The following is a 19,417-nucleotide window of genomic DNA, read 5'->3' as shown; positions in this document are numbered from 1 at the left end:
ACTCACTCAGTGTGAACCTGCCTTGGGTTGACTCAAGGGCCTTTTGGGACATCCGTCTGAGTTATGCTCAAGTCCTCATAAACAAGATGGATCCCTGAGTGTTCTCTCAAGTGTGCTCTGTCTAAGCTGCCACTTATCTCACTGGAACGGTGTGTGTGTGTGTGTGTGTGTGTGAGATATGTGTGTGTGTATCTGCGCATGTGCGAGTGGGTGTGGTAGGAACCTAATCTTTCTGTGGGTAAGAAGAACAGTGGAAATACAGAGAGAAATGCTCTCTGTTACTGGGATTGCCTCCTCCATCTGTTTGCAGTACCGAGAGAGGAGAAAGGAACGAGAATGACTTAAAGCCCCCCGTGACCCCAGCCCTCTCCCCGCCAGTCCCCAGGCGCACACTTCAGCTCTGAGGGAGCCTGTTCTGGAGGAGGCAGCCTGTCTGTGCAGAGCCCTGTGACGTGGCAGTTTCTATAGAGACGATTCTTTCCTAGGAAAGCCTATCAGCAGGACACACAAAACCCTAGCAAATGGTTGAAGTCTTTTTTTGTAAGTGAGGGTTTTCTGTCCTTGAATTCAAAAGGCCCCTCCCTGGGAAAGCCGCTTCAAGGCAGGCTGGTTCGCCTGGGGGCTGAGGATTTGGAAATAAGGTTCTAAGCTGACTGGGGCAGGGAGACAGAGGAAGCGAGGGAGAGGCCAGCGTGTCAGGCTGGCTGGTTACAGCCTGAATTCATCTTCCAGCCTCCGTGTGGGCGCCACCACAGCTACCAAGCAATCCATGAAGTGAGACCCTTGGGACCAAACAAAACTGCCATTGCCGTAGCCACCTCCTCAGGGTTTTCCTTCCAACTGGAAAATTCCAGGCATCGTTAGCAGGGAGAGGTCAAGAGCTCAGGGGAGCCAATCTGAGAGCTGTGCAGCTCAGAGGACCTGCTTCCTTGGCACAAAGTAAACACTCCATTCAGCTGAAGTTGAGTTCCTGCCTCTTCCTGTCAAATCAGTGCAAACATCACTTCTGAAGGAAAGCCTCTGTTTCTGTCTTAGTAAGAGATTGCCTTTGCCTGCATGGAAAGAGACCCAACTGAGGAGTTTAACCAAATAGGGGTCCTTTTTCACCTAAGAAGATGTTTAGAAGCAGGGATCCCAGGGGCTGCCAGTTTGAGTCTCATCCATGTCCTAGCTCCCTCTGACGCTCCTCCTGGCCATTCTCAGAACGTTTCATCCTCAGGGTCCCTGCCTGGGATAATTGGCTGTTCTACCTCCGGCCATCATTCCAGACAGGAAGGAGAAGAAGCAAGAAATAAAGAGGACAGGGCAGTGCTCATAGCAACAAGCAAGACTTTCCCCAGAAATCTGCCGCAGATTCCTAGTTCTGTCTCATCGGCCAGCACTGGGTCATGTGGCTCCACTCCCAAGGAAGGCTGGACATGTGGGGTTTTAGCTGAGCAAATTGCCACCGTGAACAAAATGATGGCTGTGTTTTAAGGGCAAAGCTAAGAATAAGTGTGGACAAAGAGCTGTTAATATCTGCTCCGCCTTCCCTGGTGGTCTCTGTGCACCTCCCACTTCCAGAGCAGATGCCTGCTCTCTGCTGCATGGCCTCATGAGGTGAGGTGCTGGGAGACGCCTAACGACCAGCTCTCTGGGACAAAAAGGGCCCCAATTTGTAGCATTTGCCAATTTCTGTGATATAAACACCCCCATCATGGCTAAGTTCAAGCCACCAACATGATGGCACTGAACACGGAGTTGGGAACAGACACACAGCAAGACATCATTCTATAGCATATAGAGATGTAAATAGCCTCACAAGCATAGAGAGTAGTGAAAGGTAGAAGAATTAGGAGCTGATGAGCTTTAAACATTTATTATCTTGTTTTTAATGTCACTTAATTCTAAGTTTATATAATTTAATTTTTACTAGTGGCTCATTTAACAACCGGTTTAAGCATTCCTGGAAATGTAACAGTCGGCTCTTGTGGCCGGTGCGCACATTGCCCGCACACCCCTCCCCCGGGGTCTCTTCACTCCCTGCACCCCGCTTCCCACAGCCTATCGTCACTGGGGTACCTGTGTGATTTGGGCTAATGTTCGGTTCCCCCAGCAGACTGTGAGCTCCACCAGGGCAGTGTTTGCGTCTGGAACACAGCAGGTACTCGATAAATATTTGAATGAATAAGTGAATCAATTCAATTTGGAGCAGTTTATACATACGCATGTATATATGCATAAATAAATAAATAGATAGGTAGATTCCTGCTGCTTCTGTCCCCTCCACCTCGGAAAGCTCTTGCATCTCTACCTCTGTTCCGTCGTCTCTCGTCCTCTAGGACAGCATGGCACCATTTTCAGCATCTCAGTTCCAGGACTTCATTAAGGCACAAATGGATGATGGGCCTCGGTATCCTTTTTCACCGTGTGTTATTGGTGCTGGTTCACAGTGCAGAAAGGCAGACCCTGGAGCAGCCGGGCTTTGTTTTGTGGCTGCTTTACTGGAAGAGTTTGCTTTCCTTGACCCCTCTCTCCTCTCTGCATCTGATTCTCGAAGGAAGACCCCCAGGAAGTCAGAGAGAGGATTGAGGAGTTCCATTAGGAACAACACACAGCCTGGGGCCAAACACAGACAGGTCTGGGGTCTTCTCTGTCCCAAAAGGAACTGGGGGCAAAGCACTGCTCAGTTTTATTCTCTGAAAAAGGATCTCCATCTCTGCGCTCCAGACATGCGTCAGAAATCTGTGAGCATAGGCAGAGAGCATTCCTTGCTTGGGGAGCTCAGCCCCACAGATCCGCTTAGCTCATGGCCCATGGGGCATCTTTCAGAAGATTAAGACCTGGTTGCCATTCTAACATGAGTCAAGTCTTTGCTCAGGCTGCAGGAGCCCACTGCTCCAGTCTCCAGCCTCAGGCAGGAATGAGACTACAGGAGAACTGGTACCCATCCCATCTCCCTGAAGACGGTGGAGCATAGAGAAGAAGGAAAGAAGGAAATGGAGGAGGGAGCAAAAGATCACTGACTTGTCTTAGTACCATGGCTGGTGCCAAGGTCAGAGAAAGGAGAAGCTGGAACGTCTCCTGCACACATCTCCGCCTGAGATCTGACCACGGGAATCTGGCCACTCTCATGTCTTCTGAGTCCTGCTTCTAGTCAACTGGCTTGAAAGCTGTTCTTCATTTTCTGCCGTGAAAACCAAACTCCCTCAGGGATGAGTTTCAGGGCTTCCTGCCTGACCACGTGAACAGGGTTCCTTCTAAAATGAGACGCAAAGGTTGCCAAGTAGACGGAGGATGAGGTGACCAGGGATGCTGCAGAGTGAGACTGAGCACTGCGGCTGGACCATTTGGATGCCCTGGATAAAGCTTAGAGGCGATCCGGCATATTGCATGCTCACCTAAGATGGAAAAGTCTGGCTTTGTGAGACCAAGGGCAAGAGGGGACAGGCAGCCTCATTTTCAGGCTGTCAGGAAACTCACTGTATCAAAATGACCTCAGGCAGAGTCCATGACTTGATTTATTTAAAACATTTACTCTTCAGCTCCTTTATCACTTTCAGCGACTGGAAGGCTCTGAAAAGAAGTACAGACTTAGTTCCAGGTCCTGATGTAGAGCAAACACAGTTCACATTTATCTTGAGGGGGCTGTAGTCCAAACCTGGAGCCCCAGCATGCACGGGAACCTCTAGGTGCTGGTGCGATGCTAGCCAACAGCTCGCAGTGCCTCAGGAAGCTACAGTACTCAGTACTGCAGGCTAGTAGACATCATATTTCTCTAGTGGAGGGGACTAGTGCCTCGGAGGGACCAACCAGCAAAAGGAAGGCATTACGTCGCATAAATTCAAATATTACAATAACTTCCACTTTTATAGGACTTAGACCTTGACCAGTTCTTTCACAGGCACTGTCTCTTTTGAGTCTCACAACCATCCTGTGAAAAACAGCTGGCATTTCATTTTACAGATGAGAATTTAAAAGATAAGCTATTTATTCAAGACCACATAGCTATTAATGGACTCAGGTCTCCTAACTTGAGATTTAAACCTCTTTCTACCTCGTTGTGCTTCTTTCGTCTTCTGCGCATCAAAACAACCTTGTTTTGTGTCCTGTCCAGGTCTGAAACGTAACCGTGATGTGAAAATGAACATGATGCCTCTTGTCCGGGCACTGTATTGCCCCGTCCTAGGCAACACTTCAGGAACCAGTGGCTTTGCAGGGAAATGCTTTAACCTTAAGAGACGGACAGTGAAAACGTCAGGCACTGCTGAAGGTGAGCGGAGGAGAGTTTCCAACTGGAGCGATCAAGCCTTGGAAGCAGTTTCCCGCTCTTTCCCTGAGCAATGCTGGAGTTGGAAGGAAACTGGAGTTCCAAAGTCTAGAAGACACTCCTGCCCATGAAATTTCTCTCCCATTGTGGGCTCATGTGTGTTAGTCCTGTGTGTGGTGAAATGGCTCTTATTTTGCAATGGGGCTAAGGTTCACAATGCAAATGACTCTGGGAGAGAGAATTCATTGGCTTAAATTTGTGCTAGGTTGGAAATAATTGATTTCCTTACAGCCGTTTTGCTGGATTCTGGCAGAGGGGAAGAGGATTCAGAATCCCCTGTAGAGAGGCCAAGAGTGGACAGTGGTGACACAGACCATTTCCAAAGACACCACCACTTTGACCTGCCTGCAGGACTTTCTCCTGGGAGGTAAACTAGCCACAACTGGCCTCTCCCAGCCACCCTCTCACCTTGACCATTTCACCTTGGCCCCAGGCTGTTGACTCAGCCTCTCCTTCCAGGCAGAGCTTCAGCCACTTAGATGGCCTGGCCTGACCCCCGGATGCACTCAACATTCAGCCCTCAGCTCCCCAGACTGTCCTCTCTTCTTTGATGGTTCCTCGGAGGCCACTGAGGGAGCAAAGAGGGGAGGAGAGGAAGCCACGCCGGCTCCTCAGTATCCTCTCCTGCTCCAAGGATAGATCTGAGCCTTTCCTCTTGGATCTCAAGGAAAATAAGATATTGAACCAGAGGCACTGGAAGGCCCCTTGGGTTGACACTCAGCAGAGAGGAGAGCAGTTTCCTTGCAGGGAAAGTATGTGCGAGCGAGCATACGTGGATGTACCAGGGCACGGAAAGGAAGGGAGCAAACAGAACGTGTTTGCTGCAGTCCATCTCCTGAAACAAAATCTGCCAATGTTACGAGCATTCTCCTCTCCCCCAGGTGCACACACACACTCAACATGCGCACAACACGCACACCTGAATGAATTTTCATGTCCCGGACTTCTTGCCACAGGCCCTCTCTTTCCCATGATGCAGAACAGACTGGAGAAGAGAATGACCAGACAGAACCCTGGGCCCCTCCTGAGCTGAGTCATCTGGTGTTCACCGCTGTACCGCCAAGGGCCCGGGCACCAGCTGCTGCCCAGTGCGGAGCAGGTGCAGCAGTAGGAGGGGCCGAGACAGCTCCTGGCAGGGAAGTCCTTCCTTACCAGGGAATTGCTCATCTCATTTTTAGGTACCAGCAAACCCTGTCCCCAACTTTGGATGCAGCTTTTTTTCCACGTAATTAGATCCCTTTCAACATCCAGCTGCCAAGCTACAGATTCCCGGAAAAGACCCTGGGCAAGCTGTGCAGCCTGTCCTCGGCCTGGTTCCCTGCTTCTGCAGGAGACTCTCCCAAAGGGGAGAGCAAAGAACCTGGGCAGCCAAAACCTCAAACACGGCCTAGGGCCCACCCTGCCAGGGCCATTGCAAGGGCTGACCCAGGGGATAGAAGCAGTGTATCTGTGTGTGTGTGTGCGCGCGTGTGCACGTACACCCTCTCTTCCTTTCTTCTAGTGCAGGGAGCTCCCATCTATCCTTCCTAAGGCTCCTAGTGCCCTTTGGCACTATCTTCCCCCCTGACTATCAAAAAGTGCTTCCAGAAAGGGCTCCAACGTCAATGATTTGCTCTTCAGTGTCCACTGAAGCCATCACGTTTTCCTTCCCAGGGGCATTTGCACCAGGGGCTTTAACCCTCCTTGTATAATGAAAAGCTTTGTCTTTTAGAAACTTTAGGCACCTAAAAGCAGGTGGGAAGAGGAAGGCCCTGCCCCGGGTAGTCGAAATCCCTCCAAACGTCACCTGCGCCTCTGCTCTGCACAGCTCGGGTTCTGGCCTCCCTTCAGCCGAGACAGCGATAGAAAGCCAATGCAGGATGTGAATAGAGAAGGGGATTTGACCTAGAAATGGCCATTTGGAGCAAAAACTAGTTTTGCTTTTCCAAAATATAAAGCAGCAAGGATCGACCGCTGTCTCTCCAGCTCCGGTGCAGGGGTGCTGGCGGGGGTGCTGGTGGAGAGGAAAGGGCATGGGAAGACCAGGAGTTTAGTCCTGGGTCGATTGAAAAGTGACTGGTGACTCTGCAAGTCACTCTACTCCTCTGAGCCTTGATTCTTCCCCTCCAAAATCTGTGGATTAGGGTAAATGGTTTCTGTAATTCCATCCAGTTCCAGCATTCTACATTCTCATAATCCAGAGAAGAAACTAAAAGCAAACCAGATAAATCCAGGGCTCCAGGCTTCCCATACCCTTTACTTTGGACAAAGGTGATTGAAGTGCCCTAAGGAAGCTCTTTTCACCAAACCTGGGCCTGCCCTGTCCCAGGGAGAAGGTGCTAACGCCAGCGGATGGCCAGGGCCACTGTGACACGGAAACTAGCTCCACTTAAGAGGAAAGCATCTTGATTTTTGGACTAGCCATCTCCTAGTGTATGTAGCTTTGAGCCAACCCAGGGAAATGTGTGAGTGTTCAGCTTAATCTTATAAAATTTTAAATCGATGAGTGCCACCTGGAAGAGTCTGGGCATTGTGGTGGCTCAAAAAGGCAGATACGAGGATAGTTATGTTGTTATCACATGCAACCGACAGAGCAAGTTATATAACAGAGGGGAGGGCCCGGCTTGGCACTGTCACATTGTCACGGGCTCTCAACCTCCCTTTCTCACCTGCTCTTTCATCTGATCCCTTCTTCAATCTCCCTACCACCACTTCCTTAGCTGGGTCATCGTTATCTTCACCTAGCTTGTTGCAATAGGCTCCTGACATCTTCGCTGTCTCTGCTCTTGCCCTTATCTAATCCGTTCTCTGCACTACAGCCAGAGTAATCTCTATGAAATGAAAGTCTGACCATGTCGCTCCATATTTAAAAATAAGTCTTCTAAATTGTCAAATTTCTTGGCACAAAATTGTTCATAATATACTCTTATTTTCTTTGAATGTCTGTGGGATCTAGAACGATGTCTCTTTATTTTATGGCCCAACATGCGGTATTTAGTGAGTGTTCCCTGTGTAGTCGAATATGCTCTGAAGTTGTTGGTTACAGCGTTCCACCAGGTCAAGTTGTTAAATGATATTGTTCAAGCTTCTATTTCCTTAATGACTATTTTGTCCACTTGTTCTATCAGTTGCTGAGAGAGTTATACTAAAACCTTCAGTTACAATCGTGTATTTGTCTATGGCTCCTTTTAGTCTGTCAACTTTTGCTTTACATATTTTGAAGCTGTTATTCACTTTATGCAATTTAGAATCTTCCTTTTGAATTAACCTTTTTGTCATAATGAAAATCTGTGTTTCCTCTCTTTTTTTTTTACTGTGTTAGTCTAGCTAGAGTTATTATTTTATTAATATCTGGCATCTGAAGTGGGGCAGCCTCGTGGGACTGAGACCTTAACTTGTGGCATCTGAGGCTGTCTCCAAGCAGAGAGGGTCAGAATTGAATTGAATTATAGGACACCCAGCTGGCGCTGAAGAACCCACACGTTAGGTGGCCAGAAGTGTTCAATGTGTAGAGAAAATAAAGATTTTTTTCCCCTTTCGATCCTTATACGTAAAGTTTGTCTTTTAGAAACATCATTTAGTTGGTTTTTAATTTTTTAATAAATATTGAAAATCTTTGTCTTTAATTCAGCGTTTGTTCTGCTTACAATTACTGTTTAAGTATTCATATATTTGGTTTTAAGTGTACATCTCTATGCCAATAAATCTAACAGTTTAGAAGAAATGAACAAATTCTTAAAAAGTAAAATTGCCTAAAATTAACAGAAAGATGAGTAGAATCTTTCCATATCTATTAAATAATTTGGATTTCTTTTTTGTTTTTTAAAGATTGGCACCTGAGCTAACATCTGTTGCCCATCTTTTTTTCAGTTCTTCTCCCCAGAGTCCCGCAGTACAGAGTTGCATATTCTAATTGTAGGTCCCTCTGGTTGTGCAATGTGGGAAGCCGCCTCAGCATGGCTTGATGAGTGGTGCTATGTCTGCACCCAGGATCTGACCTGGTGAAACTCTGGGCTGCCAAAGCGGAGCACGTGAACTTAACCACTCAGCCATGGGGCCAGCCCTGGATTTCTAATATAAAACATTCCTACATAGATAACTTCAGGCTCAAATGGCTTCACTAGTAAATTCTTCTAAATATTTATGGAAGAAATAATACTAACCTTGTACAAACTCCTCCAGAAAAATAAATAAACAAATAAATAAATAATTCGCAATTCATTTTGTAAAAGCAATTTACAGACCAATCTTACTCATGAGCATAGATGCAAAAATCTTAAACAAAACTTTAGTAAATTAAATCCATCAATACATAAAAAAGACAACCCATGATTGCCATATGCCTTATGTATGTAAGGTTGTAACCTCGTCATAAACGTAAGATTGATTTAACATTCACATTCAATGTAATCCACTATATTAACAGAACAGAGAAGAAAAATCATATAATCATCTCAATAGAAGTTGGAAAAGACATTTGGCAAAATTCAGTATCCATTCCTGGTAAAAATGACAATTCTCAGCAAACTGGGAATAAAGGAAGGTTCTACAGCCCGCATTATGCTTGACGGCAGAACAGCACACGCTTCCCCCGCAGTCGTGCACATCCCCCACTGTTCACCATTGCACTGGAGGTCCAAGCCAGGACGTACACTCAGCAAGAGGGAGGGCTAAGGATGGGAAAGGGAGAAGTAAAACTGGCATTATTTACAGACGAGATGATAATTTATATGAATAATTCAAGAGAATCAATCTAAAACTATTAAAATTAATAAATAATTTAACAATATCACTCTGCACAAGGTCAGTATATAGAAATCACTTGTATATCTTAACAACAAGCAATTAGAAATTTAAAAAAGAATTTTAAATAACATTTTACAGTAGCATAAAAAAATGAAATGTCTAGCAATAAACCTAACCTAAGAGGCACAATACCTCTATACCAAAATCCACAAAACACCACTGAGAGATATGTTTAAAGGCCTCAATAAATGGATGGATACCAAGGTCATGAGTTGGAAAACTCAATATTGTTGTCAATTTTCCCCAAATTGATCTACAGATGAAAAGCAATCCCAATGAAAACCCCAGCAGGCTTTTTTAAAAAAAATAGAAATTGTCAAAATTCTAAAATTTACATAGACATGAGCAGAATATAGAATACTCAAAACAATTTTGAAAACAGAAGGAACAAATCTGGAAGACTTGTATTACCTGATTTGGGGACTTACTTACTATAAAATTATAACAATCAATTCAGTGTGGTATTGGCAGAAGGCCAGACAAATAGATCAATGGAACAAACACAGACCCACACATATTCGTTCAATTGATCTTGGACGAAAGCTCCAAGATAATTCAATGGAGAATTTCAACAATTACGTGGAAATGACATGCTATAAATAGGGGGGAGAAAGTGAATCTCACTCTCTATTGCAACGGTAACAAAAACTTGTTTGAGACAACTCATAGATCTAAATGCAAAAGAGAAAACGTAAACCTTCTGGAGGAAAATGACTATCTTCACATTCATGAGTTAAGCAATCATTTCTTAAACAAGTCACAAAAAACGCTCAGCACAGGAAAAAAAATGGATAAATCATATCTCAAAATTAAAACTCTGCCTTTTGCTCTTCGAAAGACTCTACTAAAAAAGTGAAAAAGTAGTCACAGACCAGGAGAAAATATTTGCAATGCATATATCTCACCAAGGACTTGTGTCCAGAATATATAAATAACTCCTTAATAACAATACGAAGCAAACGATACAGTTTTTCAAATGAGCAAGAGACTTGAACAGACATTTAGCAAAAGACTTATTATGAATGGCCAATAAAAACATTCTCAACAGCGTTAGTCATTAGGGAAATGTAAATTAAAACCATGAAAAAAAAAAAACCCAAGAGCTATGACTTCACACCCACTACAAGGGCAAAAGTTAAAAAGACAGACAATACCAGGTGTTGATGACAGTGCAGAGAAACAAAACCTCTCAGGATTGTTGCTGGAAGTGGAAAATGGTACAACTACTTTAGGAAAAAGTTTCGAGGTTGCTACTAAAGTCAACCTTCTATGTCCCCCTAACCCTACAATCCACTCCGGGTGTTCACCCGGCAGCCGTGAGTACCGCGCCCACCAGAGAACGCTCACAATTGCCGAGATCCGGACTTGACCCGAACACCTACTAACACGTGAGGGGATAAACGGATTGCACTGTGTTCTTACAAAGGAATGTTGCACAGCAACGAAAGGGAACGGAGGAGAGCGATGACAAGGGTGAGTCTCACAGACATGAAGTTGAATGAAAAAAGCTAGACTCAAAAGAGAACTGAACACTGAATCATTCCGTTTATATAAAGTTCCAAACAAGGCAAAACTAATGTATGGTGAGAGATCTGGGATGGTGGTTACTTCAGGACAGCAGTATTGACTGATAAGAGGCATGTGGAGGCTTTCCGGGGCTGATCTGGGAGGTGGGTCCGAGGCGCTACGTCTGTAAAATTGAGCAGTTCTCTTTAGACGGGATGACTCGTCCCAGATTACCTGGAACTGTCCTGATTTTAAACTAAAAGTCCTGTCCTGGGGAAACCAGGATGGTTGGTCCCCCTAACTTTAGATTTTTGCACTTTACCATATGTATGCCATTCCTCAATTTTTATAAATGTGGAAAAGAAAGAAAAATCAATACGCCAAAAAAAAAAAAAAAAAAAAAGTCTGACGGCTCTCATTGTCCTCAGGATAAAGTCCAAACTCTTCTCATGGTACATGAAGCCTTTGCAGTGTGGCTCCTGTGTGCGTCCTCCTTTTCCCATCCCACCTCCCTCCTTCACTCCCCTCCAGCCGTGATGACAGCTGACAGCTCCCTGAACATGCCTGTTCTCTCTGGTATAAGCTGGTACCTCTGCCCAGAAGCCCTTTCCCCCGGGTAGTCCCAGTGAGACCCAACTCAGCCTTCAAGACTCAGCTTGGATACCATCAACTATAGGAAGCTTTCCCTGACACATGTCCAAGGTTTGGGATATGCCATAGCACATGTGTAAGCGCTGTGTTATTTATTTGTTCCTTTATTCAATAAAACATTATATTAAGCTCCTAGAAAGGTGCCAGGAAGTACCCAGCGCTGCAGGTCCTCATGAACTGATCAGTGCATAAACAGACCTTGCGAGGAAAGTGCAGGCATCTGGGAGACACTCTGAGACACCTTCTCACCCGCCCAGGTCTGCAGGCAGATGGAGGGCTTCTCATGGCTATTTCAAGAAGGAGGAATAATAGACGGAAAATAACTTCTTTTAACCTCTTTCAACTCCCTATGACCTGCACCGATCCTAAGGAGGGCTCATTTTCTTTCAGCAAGCTTTAAAATAATTGAGTTTTCTTGCTTTCCTACTTTTTAATACCACCAGGAAAGATAGTGATATTCAGCAGCAGTAAACTGTCCATGCTCGTAACAGCGCCGCGTGTCATTTGCAAAGCTGTCTGAGGACGGAGGAAGTGGCGAGCAGCTCTGAGCAGATCCTTAGGTCAGACTACCTGAGTCTGCATCCCTGATCGACCACTTACCTACCACTTTGGAACCTTGGCCAAGTCCGACCCTCTCCGAGCCTCAGTTTCTTCATTTGCAAGATTGGAATGACAGTAGTAACTTCCTCCAAGGGTTGCTGTAGAGATTAAATGAACCCGTATATGTAAGGGGCTTAGAACTGTGGCTGACAGACACACAGTCAGCAATCAGTACATGCAGCCATTCTTAGGTGGAATATGTAGAAAGACTAGGCAACATGGCAGACATTTGTTGCCACCCACACCTACTCATCTCTCTTCTGAGCCCAGACTTACATTTCTAACATCCTAACGGATGCTCTCACCTGATTGAAATGTGAGTGGCCCAAATTCACAACAATCAATCCCAGATTCCCTTCTCCTTTCCTTTTTTTTCCTTTGCCCAATTATCTGTTATCTAGACTAAAAATATCTCAATCATATTTCTTTCCATCCTCTTCCATTTCCAGTTATTCAACAAGTCTTGAAAATTCTCACAGCCATTCCTTTTTTTTTTTTCTTGTAGTTCCACTGCCACTTCCAGAAATGGAACTTCAGGTCATCACTCATTTGAATTTCTTCCATTAGCCTCTTAACTCACTCCCCTCTAAATCAGACTGGTCTTCCTAAAACATCCCTTGATCCCATGTTCTCTTGCTCAAAAATCTTCAAGGGGCACCCAACTGTCCTTGGGAATCAGCCAAAACTCAACAGTCTGGCATTCAATGTCCATCACAATCTGATCAAAACCTATCCTTTCAAATCAATTTCTTTTATCTTCTACACAAAACCTCTCTGTCAACTAGTCTAACGGATCTGCAGCACTGACTGGTAAACTGGGCTGGGACTCGGGCTAAGGTCCAAGGCCTATAAGGGGCCTCTTCCTTCTCTAAGTCCAAAGTTAAAGCTTAGCACCAGCCACTAACCCAGTTTGAATGAGGCAGAGACCCCAAATACTCACAGCCAAAGAGAAATGGAAGCGAGCAAGATGGCTCCTCCCACGCAGCAATCCCTGGGCTTCCCCTGCAGCCACATGGACAGAAAAGACAGAAGAGAGAACCACACGCAGGTGCATCAACCTTTTAAAATGCAGTGCTGTCGCCCACCACCAAAGCACGGCCTAGCATTGCCCTGAATCTGACCAATCGGATTTGTAACTCCACCTGGGGTGAAGAGAGGGAGCTGGAGTCCCAGTGTCTCTGCTCCTCTGGAGCCTAAACCTCATGGTGCTCCCACCTCGTCACCTTTGCTCACATCAGCGACCTGCCTTGAACAACCTCCCCACTTTTCCTGCTGAAATTCTACTCATCCTTCAAGATCCAGAGTAACACTCTACCTCAAACTCATCTTCTGAATTCTAACAGCACTGATCACTTTGAATTCGATGCTGGCATCTCCTGCCTTGCCTTGGTAGCTCTGTCTTCCTGACTGCACTGACAGCTTCTTAGCCATAGACCATGTCTCTGTGCAAGTCTTGGACTATTAATTAAGATTCTCTGGTCCGATGTTTTAGTCTAATAGCAGCTAGGCTTAATTAATATGTGTTGAAGAGTTAAATGTTTTGTGCATTAGGCTTCAAGTTATAGAGCTCAGTGTGAAAGAGATCTAAAGATACGGGCCACATACGAGGATATTCATTGCTGCCATACTTATGATGGCAAAAAATTGAAAGCAACCAAGTGTCCATAAACAACGTAATGGATAAATAAAGTCTCTTGTATGTGTATGTTGAATGCCCACTCTGAATGCAAGTAATGAACTAGATCTGGGTGTATCAACACGGATAAGTCCAAAAACACACTGCTCAAGAAGAACAAGCTTTACAACTATGTTATAACCTGCCGGGTATGTAAATTTTTAAAACACAGATAAAATAGTCTGTCTCTGGATTCATGAATAAAAATAGGCTGTAAAAATATGAATCAAACCCACTCCTGTTCATACTCATCAGATGACAGAAGGGATTTGTCAGAGTCTTCAAACTATTTTCTGTAGTTTTTATTTTATTAAATGATGTAAACACAACAACATGGTGTTTGTTATATTGCTCTTCGTCTTTTCCCATATTTTTTTTTTAAAGGTTTTATTTTTCCTTTTTCTCTCCAAAGCCCCCCGGTAAATAGTTGTACATTCTTCGTTGTGGGTCCTTCTAGCTGTGGCATGTGGGACGCTGCCTCAGCATGGTTTGTTGAGCAGTGCCATGTCCACACCCAGGATTCGAACCAACGAAACACTGGGCCGCCTGCAGCAGAGCACGCGAACTTAACCACTCGGCCATGGGGCCAGCCCCGTCTTTTCCCATATTTTTTAAGCTTCTCAAAATGAAGAGAAACAGACAGAAAGATACCATTTGCTCTAGCCCCTGTCCCATGGCTGGCATGCTACGGCTCTCCCCGTTGTATGAATATAAAGACCCAGGAGGGAGGGCCTGAAGCCGTCCTGAGACTGGGGCATGGCTTGGGAATCGATGCTGACGAAAGTTCACTAAATCCTTTTGATCAGCTAGTTTCCTAGATTTTCCTGTAAGTGAAAAGGGAGGCAGTGGGGGCGGGGCCAGGAGAAAGAGACAAACCCTTTCCCGTTGGCTGGCTCTGGGGAAAGACTACACGTTGGTGCTCAACCTCAGAGAAGGAGATTCTTATCCTTTGTTACCCCTTTTGGACTGATGCTGTTTCCAGCAAAGGTCTATACGTGTCTTTACACTGTCTGTATGATAATAATAAGAAGAACACCTAACAATTTTCAAGGTCTTACTATGTACCAGACCTCATGCTAAGCACTTTACATACGGCTTTGCATCAGTGTGGATACTTCCAGCTGTGGGTATCATAAAACTCTATTCCAGTGGAGTTAAACAATAAAGGAATATGTTGGGTCACGTAACTTGGAGGCCAGAGACGGACAGCTCTTAGGACTAATTCAAGCAGAGGCTCAACAATATCAGCCGAGGCCCAGGGGTCCATCCATATTTCTGCCCTTCTGTTTGAAGGTGCCGTTAGAAGAATGCCATAGAGTTGGGGCTGCATGCTCCCATGTGTGCACCCACGGCCATCGGCTCAGGCCTGTCCATTCCTGACAAGTCTCTGTGGAGGGGACGGGGTTCTGTAAACTGTTTAGAGCCTCCAGCAGCTGGGGTGGAATGGATGCTGGGAAGATGCCACCATGCCTACCATACTTTCTCATCCATCCTCACTACGCCCCCATGAGGCCAGTGCTATCACGATCTACATTTCACAGACGAGAAAAGGAAACAACCAGAGATTAAGGTTTTACCAAGTGCCACGCCCTCCACAACTATACTGCACACCTTCCAGTCCCTCATGGAATGTGCTTACCCATGACTCATTAGTCTCCCAGGACGGGAGCTGAGAAGTCAACCGCATGGTCCTTCTGCCTCCAAAACCCTGAGGCATGGTCCAGGCCTGCGAGAGTCCCTTCCTTCGCCTCCTGACCCCTTCTCCTCTTCTCTGCACTGGTGCCAGCTCTTCTGCTCCAGGTCGCAGGCTGGGCTGTGAGAGATATGACTCCCCACTTCTCTGCTGTCTGCCCCCACCCTCCTCAGTCTTTGGGAAGCCAGCCCCGAAAAGTGGTTGCACTACTATTAATCTTTTTTGAAACAAATTACAGGAGTAAATAGAGGCTAAGAGCAATAACAACGAGCTTGGGAAATTTACAAAGGCTTCAGAATCTCACAGTCCTCTTAGTCATTGCTGGACCTCTTCCCAGCAGCTAGGCCTGAGGGCCTGCACGGGGGAAGGGCGGCAGCCTTCCTGAGCTTGTGTCTCCCAGCCTTGGGGGCACATTTAAGGGCTCGTCCCCAAGGTCACCTCCTCAAGGGGACGTCCTCAAAGCATTCACCTGATGTCTTTGTCATCCTTCGAGGTTTCCTCCTTGAAAGCACTATGTCCACTGTGGAAGTCCAGTTTTCCCGGACGAGGTCACTGGTTCCCAGCAGTGCTCTGCACCAACATTCTGGGGCCCCAAATCAGGCACATGGGTCAAGGTCAGCCAGTGTCCTTCGCAAGCCTCATGGGCAAGGGAGAACGTGCAGATGAATGTGCAGACAACGCTTTTGCTCAATGGATCTTGTTCAAATGCAGCGTCTGATTCAGCAGGTCCACGGTGGGACTCCAGATTCTTCATCTCCAATGAGCTCCAGGGGATACTGAGGCTGCTGGTGCGTGGTCCACACTCAGAAGGGCAGGGGCGTGGAGGATGCTAATGTTGGCTGTGGATCAGCCCTCCCATTGTGGACACCCCTGTGTTGGGGGCTTAGGGTCAAGGAATGGCCTGTGCTCCTGGGAGCCGGGTAGGTTAAAAGGCCATCTGTTCTGGCCTGACTTGAGGCTTGGTCATCACAGGCTGCCAGAGATGAGTAATCCCCATTTCCTCAGAGCTCTGAGAGGCCAGTCCCAAAGTGTGGAAGCTCCAGAAAGACAGACCTTCTCTCAAACGAAGGCCGGCTCCAGCAGCACAGAGTGTCCCTGACCCGGGGGTGGCCGAGCAGGCCTGAGAAAGATCCTTGCTGAGGGTGTGAGGGGCAGGAAAGATGGGGGGCAGAGGGAGTCCTTAAGGTTCCCCTTCAGCCCTGAGATTCCGTAAACAGAGTGAAGCACAGGGCTCCTCGCCAGAAAACAGTGATGAGTCAGGGGTTTCTTGCCTTCTCACCAACCTCCCATCCAGCCCAAATTTTCAGAATGATTGTGTGTGAGATGCGGTCTGTCATTGTAGCCCTGTTTATTTTGCATTTGTATTTCTCTCCCCGAATAAAGCCCTGCCTCCTTCTCTCAAGGGTCACAATGGGTTAATATCGTTGACACAGCCAAGGGGAGAGAGTGCAGTTTTAATGTGAGAAGAAAAATATTGACAGGTTTGTACAAGCGACAATAATTAACTCCACGCTCTGGTGATCCGCCAGCACATCTGTCTCTCCTTCCAACCTTCTTGCTCTTCTAGAAGTCTTAAAAATCCAGCTTTAGCCTTTAAAGGCAAAAAAATCAAAACAAAACACATGGTTTGGCTCTGAGAAATACCCTAGTCTTATGCAGTTTAAATTTGGTATCGTCTCTAAAAGATAACCGGATGCAGATGCTGTGGGTAAGAAACCGCTGTCCTGACGCCAGCCCGCATCGTCCATCCTCCCCTCCGACTGGCCAGGTTTCTGTCTCGGCGAAGGTCAAATATTAAAAGTCAGAGAGCTCAGAAACACAAGGAGCACTGCCTGAGCCACAGCGACAGAGGCAAGAGGGGCTCTGAAGGGAAGCAGAGCAACAGTGGGCAGACAGGAAGCAGGGGGGAGAAACGGCGGCTTGCAGCCAGCAGCGAGCTCGGCAGCCTGTCTCCACCTTGGGTGCTTCATGGTATTTTCAAAACACCAGTGGCAGAAGAGCCTGGTTAGGAGGGACATCTCTCATCTCGGATCCTCTCCCTGACAACGAAAACAGGGTGAGCACATTTGCATAACAGAAGACAGGGACAGATTGCCACTCCAGAAGGACTCGCAGGAGACCCGTCAGGAATGTTAAGAAGCAGGACAACCTCACAAACTGTGAAATGTTTCATGTACTGGGCTTGAGCTAGTTGATGGGGAAGGCTGCAATGGAAAGAAAGGAAACGTGGGCCATGTTCCATCTACGGACCCCCACCTTCTGAATGAATGGATTCAGGACCCCAGAGAAAGCCCTCCCTCTGCCTATGGTCTCCCTTGAAAATGCCTCCAGGCGGTGAACCCCGTTGCTGCAGGGCAGAGAACAAGGGGGTTGCTGGAGCTTGGGAGCACTTTTCACGGCTCCCCTCCCCGCTGAGCCTGAGGGACCCGGCCACCCCTTCTCACCTTCTCCTGACCTCAGCCCCCCACCTCCAAGCAGTGGGGACGTCCTTCCTCTCGAAGGCTCAGGGAGATGTGCTCCTGTTCTCATCACACTCAGGCCGCACCCAAGCATGATTTTCAGCAGACAGACCCCAGGCAGGGCGGTCAGCACAGTCCTCCAGGTCAGGCCCATGTGAGTTACGGAGGCCCTCAGGGCCCCTGCCAATTACTTTATTTCTCCTAAAATGCAACCTGGGTAAACAAACCAATTTTGGGAAGGTAGCTCCATGGGTCGATTTTACCACAGACCGGCCAAGTCCTGTGTCCCCCGAAGGCTCTGGATCTGAAGGAGATGAGCAGGCAGAGGGAGGAGGCGCAGGGCAGGGTCTGCTCAGGGCCGCGGGAAGCACACGCCTAATGTCTGGCGGTGCTGTGTTGGCTGCGGTCCCCGGCCCGCCCCGCAGGAGGACAGCGGGTGGGGATTGGATTCTGTCCCCACACTCCGAGAGGGGACAGTCCGCTATCCCCTAGAGAGGTTTTGGGCTACAGACACAAAGAATTGGAAAGAAATTGGCAGGACTTGGTGGGGCAGGCGGGGTCCTTGGGGGAGAGAGAAGCAGACAAGAGATTTAAAAGGGATCCTCTAAGCGAGCAGCAGAATGGGTCCTCCCCCTGCACCCTTGGGCCCCTCAGGCAGGAGGAGGAGGAGAATCTCTGCTGGCAAGGTGGGGGCTGCCAGAGCCGCCTGCCTGTGACTCAGGCTGGAATTTTCCTCCCAGGAAACAAAAATAGGGCGAGGTTTTTGTTGTGGTCACTCATATTGACCTTCTATTGCTAGATCTGTCTCTTCTCCCTCTTGTAATACACACACACACACGCACACACACACACGTGCATATACACATATGTGTATAATAACTTAGGGCATGTTAGACTAAGCCTGAAAGAAACGAAGCTGCCAGGCGTAAGCCCCTTGATTGACAGACGGGAACTGCCCCTTTTCTCTATAGCAGCTCTCCAACTTCAGGAGCATAAATGCCGCCTGAGAAGCTTGGTAAACCGTGAATCCCCAGTCCCCGTCCTCCGAGATTCTGGCTCAATGGGTCTAGAAGCATTTTTACTGATCACAGTATTCAGCAGTACCCTCTCTACAAAACAGAGAAGTCTGTACACGCAGGTCTTGCTAAGCAACAAGCTAAGGGGGAAATGGACTCAGAGACACGCAGCTCCAGCCTGCACCCATGCCCAGCAGAGACGCTCAGGTGCCTTCCAGCCGTCGGGGCCCAGATTTCACAGGAAGCTGTCAGGTGGTACGAAGTGATGTCTGCAGTCGGAGCTCGTGGTGTTGGATCTCAGGACTCTCCACCGCAGGGTTAACGGTGCGTTGCTGCGGATGACGGATGACGCGGGGCCTCAGTCTGGAGCAGCAACTGCTCCAGGGCGCCCACAGCCAGCTCCAGTCACTGGCTGTTGAGGTTTGGAGGGGCCAGCCTAGGGGTTTCTACACAAGACCACATAGCTCACTTCTTTCAAAGAAAGCAGCATGTGAGGCTCTACAGACACATCGTTTGGAAACTGACGGCCCGTTATCAGTCTTAGGCAGGAGTTTCAGGTCAGCTCCTCCATTCTGGAAAGAATGAACCCAGAGGGACTCGTGATTCAAATGTAATCATCGGTCTCTCAAATGTCTTCTAGACCAGTGCTGTCCAACTGAAATGTAGAATATAATGTGAGCTACATTTGTAATTTTAAATCTCTATTTGCTGTACTAAGAAAGT

General features: G+C 47.2%; 1 long non-coding RNA gene across 2 annotated transcripts; it reads right to left on the bottom strand.

Annotated features, from left to right (window-relative positions):
• Nucleotides 1–8,491: 8,491 nt before the first annotated feature.
• LOC103543640 (uncharacterized) lies at nucleotides 8,492–18,330 on the bottom strand. Of its 2 annotated transcripts, none has more exons than XR_542957.2 (5): nucleotides 17,664–18,330; nucleotides 15,166–17,258; nucleotides 12,792–12,853; nucleotides 11,852–11,949; nucleotides 8,492–8,958 (listed from the first exon to the last, which is right to left on the bottom strand). It is a non-coding gene; the product is annotated as an uncharacterized lncRNA (long non-coding RNA). The 2 variants fall into 2 exon arrangements; XR_011525341.1 differs by having other exon boundaries at nucleotides 17,675–18,073.
• Nucleotides 18,331–19,417: the final 1,087 nt, after the last annotated feature.

This window comes from Equus przewalskii, chromosome 13 (genome assembly GCF_037783145.1).
Source record: "Equus przewalskii isolate Varuska chromosome 13, EquPr2, whole genome shotgun sequence".
NCBI classification, from domain to species: domain Eukaryota; kingdom Metazoa; phylum Chordata; class Mammalia; order Perissodactyla; family Equidae; genus Equus; species Equus przewalskii.
This window is presented reverse-complemented; position numbering and strand designations above follow the sequence as displayed.